We start from the raw sequence: 9,122 nt of genomic DNA on the forward strand, positions 1-9,122 counted from the left end.
CCAACATTACATCTATTATGATAACACTTCTGCCATTTGCCTAACCAAAAACCCTATAATTCACTGTAGAGCTAAACACATAGAAATCAAATGCCATTTCATTATGGATTGTGTTCAAAAAAGGGTTACAAACATTCAGTTTGTAGACACTTAACACCAATGGGATGACATATTCACCAAACCACTAACTAAAGATAGGTTATACTTCATCAAGAAAAACCTAATCCTTACCTCCATACTTGATTGTTGTTGTAACTTCAAAGTAGTTTAGCTTTAGATTAATTTTTATATTTTCTTGTAATATATTCATGTTATTAAAAAAATAATAGCAAGTTTCACTTTCAAGTCTTTTTGTCTGATGACAAAAGGGGGAGAAAGATATTTGTTAAAGTGAAAAGAAAATGATACTTAGACTTTGGAGAAGCCCTAAGTTAGGGGGAGTCAAAGAAATATATATATAAAAAAAAGTTATAAAAAATACAAGTTTTATCATCATAAAAAATGGGGAGATTGTTGGAACCAAGTTGATTTTATATTTAGAGTTTTGATGATAACAAAAGTATTTTATGAAAACAATATATTTTAATTCAAAGAGTTTGAAAGAAGATTCATGTTTTCGAAGAAAATCTAAAATAAGATTTGATTCATATTTATAATTGAAGAAAATCTAAAATAAGATTTTATTCAAATTTATAATTGAAGAAAATCTAAAATAAGAATTGGTTCAAATTTATAATTGAAGAAAATCTAAAATAAGATTTGATTCAGATTTATAATTGAAGAAAATCTAAAATAAGATTTGATTCATATTTATAATTGAATAAAATCTATAGTAAGATTTGATTCAAATTTATAATTGAAAAAAATCTTTGACCAAGTTGAAAAGAAGATATGGTCAATATTTGAAGAAGATTTGATAAAGATTTATCTACAACAAAATATGATCAAAATCAATTTACAGAACTTACAAACTCATCTGAACAAAATGAGAACATAACCAATCTAGAAGAACTGCTTAGATTGGATTCAGAAATAAAGAATTGGCAAAAAGACATATTATCAAAAAGCATTTTGTTCAAAACTAATTTTGAATAAGATTATTGTTGACCAAGCTAGGAATGAAGGTACAATTTAGAATTAAACAAGGACTATATTGCAGCCTTAATTTTATCTATAAATAGATACTCAAGACAGAAGAAGAAGATAGTCGAAAATCATAAAAGATGAGAAGAACTCAAAGCTCAAAATTCAAAAGTTATTTTTTAGAGTTCATAGAGAAAAACACTTGTTCGATTTAGAAATATTTTCTAAGTTTTTTTTTTCTTAGAGTGTGAGAGATATTATCATTATCAACTTTATTAGAAGCAAACACTTAAAGTTTTAATTTTTTTGTATCCAACCCGATATTGGTTTAGTTTCTTCTTCAATTTGGTTTTGTTAGGTTGTTAGGAGAAGACTTGGCTTGTACGGTCAAGACGATTCGTTCCTCAAAAGTTTGGGGTTGTGGTGCTGTTTGGGAAGACTGACTTTGAGGGTCAAGTGCTTTGTAATTCAAGATATTTCAATTAATGGATTAAAGCCTTCAAAATAGAGGGAATAAATGTAACCAAGTTAGTGGTGAACAAGGATAAATCTATGTGTCAAATTATTTATGTTTTCATTGTTTGTTGCCTCTAAATCCGATTTCTTCTACTCTAAGTAATTCATAAAAACCAACAATTCAATCTCCCTTCTCGTGTTTGCACCTTCACAAACATCAGAGGCAATCCTCATAATCTTCAGAGACATGTTGCTTTCAGAGGCATGTGTTCAAAGGCATACGTGTATGCTTTTGGGTTCTTATGTTTTCAGAGGCACACGTGTGACTTCCTTCGGTCACTTGCTCTAGTAGCATCCTCTTATCTCTTCCTTTGGTACCTTCCTTTGATTTTCTTGTTCTAATCATTGCGCACTTAATAAAGCCAATAGTCCAAACATATTGTTTTCATAAAATACCTTTGTTAACTTCAAATTACAAAAGGAAAATTAACTTTGTTCCAACACATACTTATTCCTTACCAATTACACAAGGCTTCCTATGGTGATACACTAGGTTCTAATGAACTATTTATTTATTTATTTATATTTTTCCCAATACCACTACTTTCTTACTTCAAAAATTACATCTCTACTCACAACAGTTTTATTGGGTTCCTCACTAACTAACTCTAAGTTCCCTATTCATCCATTCTATTGGGTTAAAGTCGAAATTATGTATCTTAACGAACTGATACATAATGTGTATCAGACACCCACACATTCCAGTCTGATATAATCCAACCAATCTAGAATTCAATTGTTTCAAGCTTCTAACTCTACAGTTGGTTAACAAACATTGTGAAGAAAACCTCCATACCCATAGGAAACCACGATTCTAGTACAAAATAAACCATTTATGACTCAACCATCCCAAATCTAAAACCAATGGGACCAAAATTTTAGTACAAAGCTAGAACTATCCAAATGTTTCAATTATTGCAAAGAAATTACACTAATCTCTAATAACTTGAATGTTGATAAAAATTATGTCAAATCTTGCCTAACTTATTGGTTACACTATTTCTAACTCCTTATGAATGGATATTTTCTTTTCTATCTATTACTTGTTCAAATTGTTATCCTTACCCTCAAGGGCATAAACCCTCCATTTCAACCACTATATTTTGAGCAATTAACCATAGGTGTTTAAACTCTCTGACATTTGATATGGTATGGTCTCCTACTTTCACCTCTAAGTTAGGGATATTTCACATTTTCTAATCTTACATTCCATATAAACAATTTGAATTTATATGCTTAACCTTACATTTTTCTAACCTCATATCCCATATAAACCTTAATTATATGTGCTTCTATTGACAAACAATTTAAATCTTTTTTAATAGTTGAGCATATAGTTTTCTTGATTTATCTCAATCTTTGACTATTGGAACATCTTTCATTTGATTAAACTAGTTCAGACTTGATGATTTACTTGGAGTAAAAGCAATAACAAAACAAAAGAGTATAGCAATAAAGTGACACAAGTAATTTATCTTGGTTCACCACTAACTTGGCTACATTCAGTCCCTTTACTCATAAAGATTTAATCCACTAATTCAACAACTTGAATTACAAAGCACCTGACCCTCCAATCCAGTCTTCTCAAACAGTCTGACAACACCAGACTTTTGAGAAGCATATACCTTAACTCTACCAACCAAGTCTTCTCCACACAATCTGGCAACCCCAGACTTTTGAAGGCATACTAACACCACTATCAGGTTTGAATACAAAGCTTTGAAATTTGAGTAGTTTCTTCTACCAAGCTGATTATAACAAAGACTATCACAATCTAAGGAAAACCCATAGAAAACATTTTTCATTCAAACAAGTGTTTCTCTAAGGTGATTTTGGAATTTTGAGTTTGAGTTTTTTACTCATTTCTTATTTTTCGATGATCTTTTTCTTCAGCCTTAAGTATCTATTTATAAATAAAATTAGTGCTTCAATTTAGTTCATATTTAATTCTAAATTGTATCTTCATTCCTAGCTTGGTCAACAATGATCTTATTCAAAAATAATTTTGAGCAAGATGCTTTTCGATAATATGTTCTTTAGTCAATTCTTTATTTCTGAATCCAATCTGAGTAGTTCTTCTGGATTGATTTTTGTTTTGTTTTGTATTTTGTTCAGATTGAGTTTGTAAATTCTTTACATTGATTATGTTCGTATTTTGTTCATATTGAGTTTGCAAATTCTTTAGATTGACACTGTTCATATTTTGTACATATTGAGTTTGTAAATTCTTCAAATTGATATTGTTCGTATTTTGTTAAGATTGCTTTCGAAAATTCTTCGGATGAAACTTCCTTCGTATTGCTTGCTTTGATTTGGGCAAGAACATAGTGTTGGACCGGTTCTTGAACTTCCACAAGTAGGAATATGACTAAGTCCAATTCATTATTTTGTCATTTGTCAAAATCTGAATCATATTTTTGCAAATAATAAAAGTATCTTCTTGTAAACAATTCTTGATCATATCTTCTTGTAAATAATTCATATATTCATGTAAATAATTCATATCTTCATGTAAATAATTCATATCTTCTTGTGATAAATTTTGATCAAATCTTCTTGTAAATAATTCATATCTTCTTGTTATAAATATTGATAAAATCTTCTTGTAAATAATTCGTATCTTCTTGTAATAAATCTTGATCAAATCTTCTTGTTAATAATTCAAATCTTGTAGATAAATCTTGATCAAATATTCTTGTAAATAATTCATGTGTTCTTCAAGATTAATCTTGACCATATCTTCTTTTCAACTCTTTTTTTCAACTTGGTCAAAGATTTTCTTCAATTATAAATATGAATCAAATTTTATTTTAGATTGTCTTCAAAAATATGAATCTTCTTTCATACCATTTGAAGTTAAATATATTGTTCTCATAAAATACTTTTATTTAATCGAAACTTTAAGTATAAAACCAATTTGGTTCCAACAACATGGAGTCTTACAATTCTTCTATACACAAGCCTAAACTACCTAATGAAAGACTCTACCACTTTTCAAGAATGAGTGTCACTCATGTAAAACAATTCATATGCCATCATGTTTTCCATGTCTTTCTAGCATAGTTCTGCATACCAAACACAAAATATTAAGTCGATCAAACTTAATATTTGGTGAAATGATATTTAGAACATATAGCAAAAAGAAAAACATCCTAAATTTAACCCATTACCTATAATCCAATTGGTTCGACCAACTCTGATACCAAAATGTAGTAATCATCACCATGTATCTGGAAAATGGTAATAAATTTATACATTTTAATAACTCAAAAGCAATCACATAATATCATCAATACAATCGTAGAAATATTATTGTAACTATATAATAAATAGTGTACAATCATCCTCTAATGTACCAGTACATAAAACATTTACAATTTAACAAAACAACGCTACATAGATCTATCCTCTATTGCTTGAACGCCCTGCTTTAAGCCCTTCTATCTGCTATAATATATAAGAAAATATGGGGTGAAATCATAATCTCAGTGAGTTATAAAAAGGGGAAAGACAATTAAAAATAATTTTCCTTAAATGTAATGAAAAATATGATATGAATATGCAATGTTATCTTTAAAACAGTCTTTAAATTTAAAAATGTCATAATCCTATTTTCCTTAAAATATGAAAAATATTTTGCTCCTCTTTCTTTTCCTTAAAGTATGGAAACGTTTTCCCATTTTTCTTGATGTGAGTCACCAAAATAATTGAGAACCTCTTGGTAAAGTTGGTATGGCCATGACCCCAATCGGCGTCTCGATTGTTCTTCCTTGATGAATCCATCAATGTGTTCTTCAAATGATTAATCCATACTTCTTTCAATGGGTAAACTCTCAAAATTTCTAACAACCCTCTCACTATCTTAGAAATATTTATAAGATTTAAGTACTAATTAGAATTACTGTAATTTTATTAATTGTTAATGTTGTGGTTTTGGTAATATTAATTTAGGATCAATGGTAGAATAGAAAAGTGGTAGCGTTAACAAGTCCAAGTGGCAAAGAGAGAACATGCCACCTTTAGTTATTTTTCTTTCTCCTTCACGCACGGGTACTAAATCATCTTCCACCTTCATTTCTTTCACTTCCTATTACGCACTCTCGAAACATTTTGAAAAACACCAACACATGTTATTGTTCATCATCTCCGTCATTCACCAATTTTCTTCTTCTTTCCAAAATCCTTCAAAGACAACAATTCTCTCCCTACAATCTGAACCCTTGCATGTCCCTTTCTTCCTCTCAAAAAACATCAAATATCCAAAACAACACTAAGGAAGAAAAGGAGAAAATTTAAGGAAATTCATAATTCGAACCAGAACTACAGAGGCAGAAGTATTGAGAGCTGATAAAGCAGACAATTTCCACAACTTAACTCGATTTAAAGGGATTTATTCTTGGAAAACTATGAGTTATTTTCCTATAACAAATTTTACCTTTTGCATGTGGGTTTTTGTGCTAAAATCTAATTTGTTCTACAGTTGGAATTATTTATGGATTTGAAATGATGGAATTCTTAGAAAGCATAGAGTGAGGAAAAATTGAGGTTTAGCATTAGGAAATGTTGAAAATTTGCATTAGTTCTTCAAAAGCCATTCATTTTGCATATGGTTGTTTGAATGTTTATGTTGCGTTTCCCTAAACCCCTTTTGATATCTCTTTTGCTTCCGATAAGATTTGCCTCTGATGCATTGTCTGCTTCTGCTTTGTTTTGCCAATAATTTTTCTTCTTTCGGGTTGCCTCTAATATGAGTCTTCATATGTTCACGTTGCCTCTAATCCAAATCTTCATTTGATCATATTGCCTCTAATTGAGTCTTCCTCTTATCATGTTTCCTCTAATCCTAGTCTTCCTTTGATCATGTTGCCTCTAATTCGAGTCTATTAAAATGGTTAGAGTTTAAAATTTTACTTTTGGACTCAAAAATTTTACTCTTGAGAAAAAAGTTAGATTGAAAAGAAAAAGTTTATAGTATTTTATTAACTCAAAATTTCGGTGCTTTAATAGTCGAGTGTGTGTATGTGTGATTTGGACAATATTTGTTTTATTTAGTTTTAACTAAATAATGTAGCTTATTTGGTTTTAAAAGTTTGGTGTGTGAAAAAGATTTAATTTTGAGAATTTTGTTGTGGTTGGATTAATTTTATTATGAACAAATTGTTATAAATATTTATGTTTATGTAGTTTGGTCCTTGAGTCTCGAAAAGGAATCGAGACTGTTGGCACCGAGTTAGCGATGGGAAGAACTCTGATATATTAATGTTGTTGTGGTGATTAAGTTTTGATGCGATTATGTATTCATAACTGCTAATATGTGCATTATGAATTTTATTGAGAAAAATCTATTTTGAGTATACTCTGTGATAAGTTTGAAAAATCGTTAGTGTTAAATGAGTATTAAAAATGGGGAATCTTTTAATAGCTGCATTTACTTAATGATTGTGGTGAAAGGAATCAGAATATGCTCATGCATTTCATAGCTTGTGGTGACCGTGATGGGCCACAGTATCAGTGGTGACTGAGATGGGCCACAATGTTGAATGTGACCGTGATGGGCCACAGAGTTAAGTGGTGACCGTGAAGGGTCACATGGTGGTTCTATGTGTTAGTTGGTCCATCTAATCCTTACAAAGATTTAACTGATGTGTAAGGCATGTGATAGACTCACTCTAGTAAATCGTGCTAGCCTGTGAGAGACTGCACCTCGGTAATTAGTAAGGCCTATGATAGGCGGTACAATTATGATTTATGTAAGACCCATAATTTTAAAGTATACTTTATGTATTTTAGTGTATTTTGGTATTGAACTCGGAGGCTTTTTAACCAAAGTTATTAATATTTTGGAGTTTATATGACCAAAAAGATATTTGATGCCCGATTAAAATTACTCGTCGATAAAAAAATTAAATTAAGTACGGTGAATCCTTTACGAAGAATTTAATGCCTTATGGGTGAAATGGTAATTTTAATAAATATCTAGATATTTGGAGATATATGTTAAAAGTAATTAATATATATATAAATACATACATATTTATATGTTTGTGTGGAGGGAAAAGAGAAGGAAATAGAATGAAAAGAAATAGAAAGGAAGGAAAAAGAAAGAAAGGAAAAGGGAAAGAAAGAAAGCAAAATCCATCTTCTTCCTCTGCCTCGCGTGACCCCCTTCTTCCTCCTTCTTCCATTTTCATTTTCGCTTCTTCCTTTTGTTCAAGAATAGAAACCCAAGGCTTAGTGGGTAAGAAAGCAAGGATTTATCAGCATCATACTCCCTCGTTGTTTCGAAAACAAAGATAAACGGTGTTAGGGATTTCAAAACCGTCAAACACAAACCTCCCCGTTTCATCTAGATCTAAGCTTCATTTCACAAAGAGATAGAAGGGAAAGTTGTTCACTACCACGCTACGGTGCTAGGGAACCAACTTTGGAAGCGACGTTGCGAGCGGAGATTTTACCGGATTTACTCGCGGTACCGTAATCGCACGTTAAAGCTAACGTGAAGGTAAGGGCTCCTTCCAAACTTCTAGTTTGCATTTAGGGACTTATCTGTGGTTGTGTGGAAAGGAATTTTGTTAGGGTTAAAGTGTTGATTTGGGGAAAACGAATTTGAGGCTTTATGGGTAAAATCTTAGAGTTAGGTTTTGGTGATATCGATGAATGTTTCGCGGAAAATGAATTTAACACATTGGTGTATGAATTTGAGTAAATGAAGTTTGACGTGTTCATAATTCATGCTTATGAAATTTGATATGTGTATGGTTGGATTTGGTGGAGAAATGAATTGATGTGTTTTGGTGTGAATCGTGGATTGAATTTGATAATATGTTTGAGTTGTTTTGGTGGAATTTGAAAACCATTAGGGTTAAACGAGTATTAAGAATGGGGAATCTCTTAATATCTTGTTTACTTAATGTTTGTTTTTTGAAAATCGTTTAAGTTAAATGAGTATTAAGAATGGGGAATCTCTTAATGTCTTGTTTACTTAATGTTTGTTTTGAAAATCGTTTAAGTTAAATGAGTATTAAGAATGGGGAATCTCTTAATGTCTTGTTTACTTAATGTTTGTTGTGAAAATCGTTTAAGTTAAACGAGTATTAAGAATGGGGAATCTCTTAATGTCTTGGTTACTTAATGTTTGTTGTGAAAGTCGTTTAAGTTAAATGAATATTAAGAATGGGGAATCTCTTAATGTCTTGTTTACTTAATGTTTGTTGTGAAAATCGTTTAAGTTAAACGAGTATTAAGAATGGGGAATCTCTTAATGTCTTGGTTACTTAATGTTTGTTGTGAAAGTCGTTTAAGTTAAATGAGTATTAAAAATGGGGAATCTTTTAATATCTGCATTTGCTTAACGATTGTCGTGGATGGATTCAGTATATGCTCATGCATTTTTCATTCTTTTTGTAAATCGTGCAGACCCGTGATAGGTGGCACCTTGACAAATAGTACTTTGGCCTGTGATAGGCGGTACATTTATGATTTACGTTTTTGTAAACCGTGCAGACCCGTGATAGGTGGCACCT

This window comes from Cicer arietinum, chromosome 4 (genome assembly GCF_000331145.2).
Source record: "Cicer arietinum cultivar CDC Frontier isolate Library 1 chromosome 4, Cicar.CDCFrontier_v2.0, whole genome shotgun sequence".
Lineage (NCBI taxonomy): Eukaryota > Viridiplantae > Streptophyta > Magnoliopsida > Fabales > Fabaceae > Cicer > Cicer arietinum.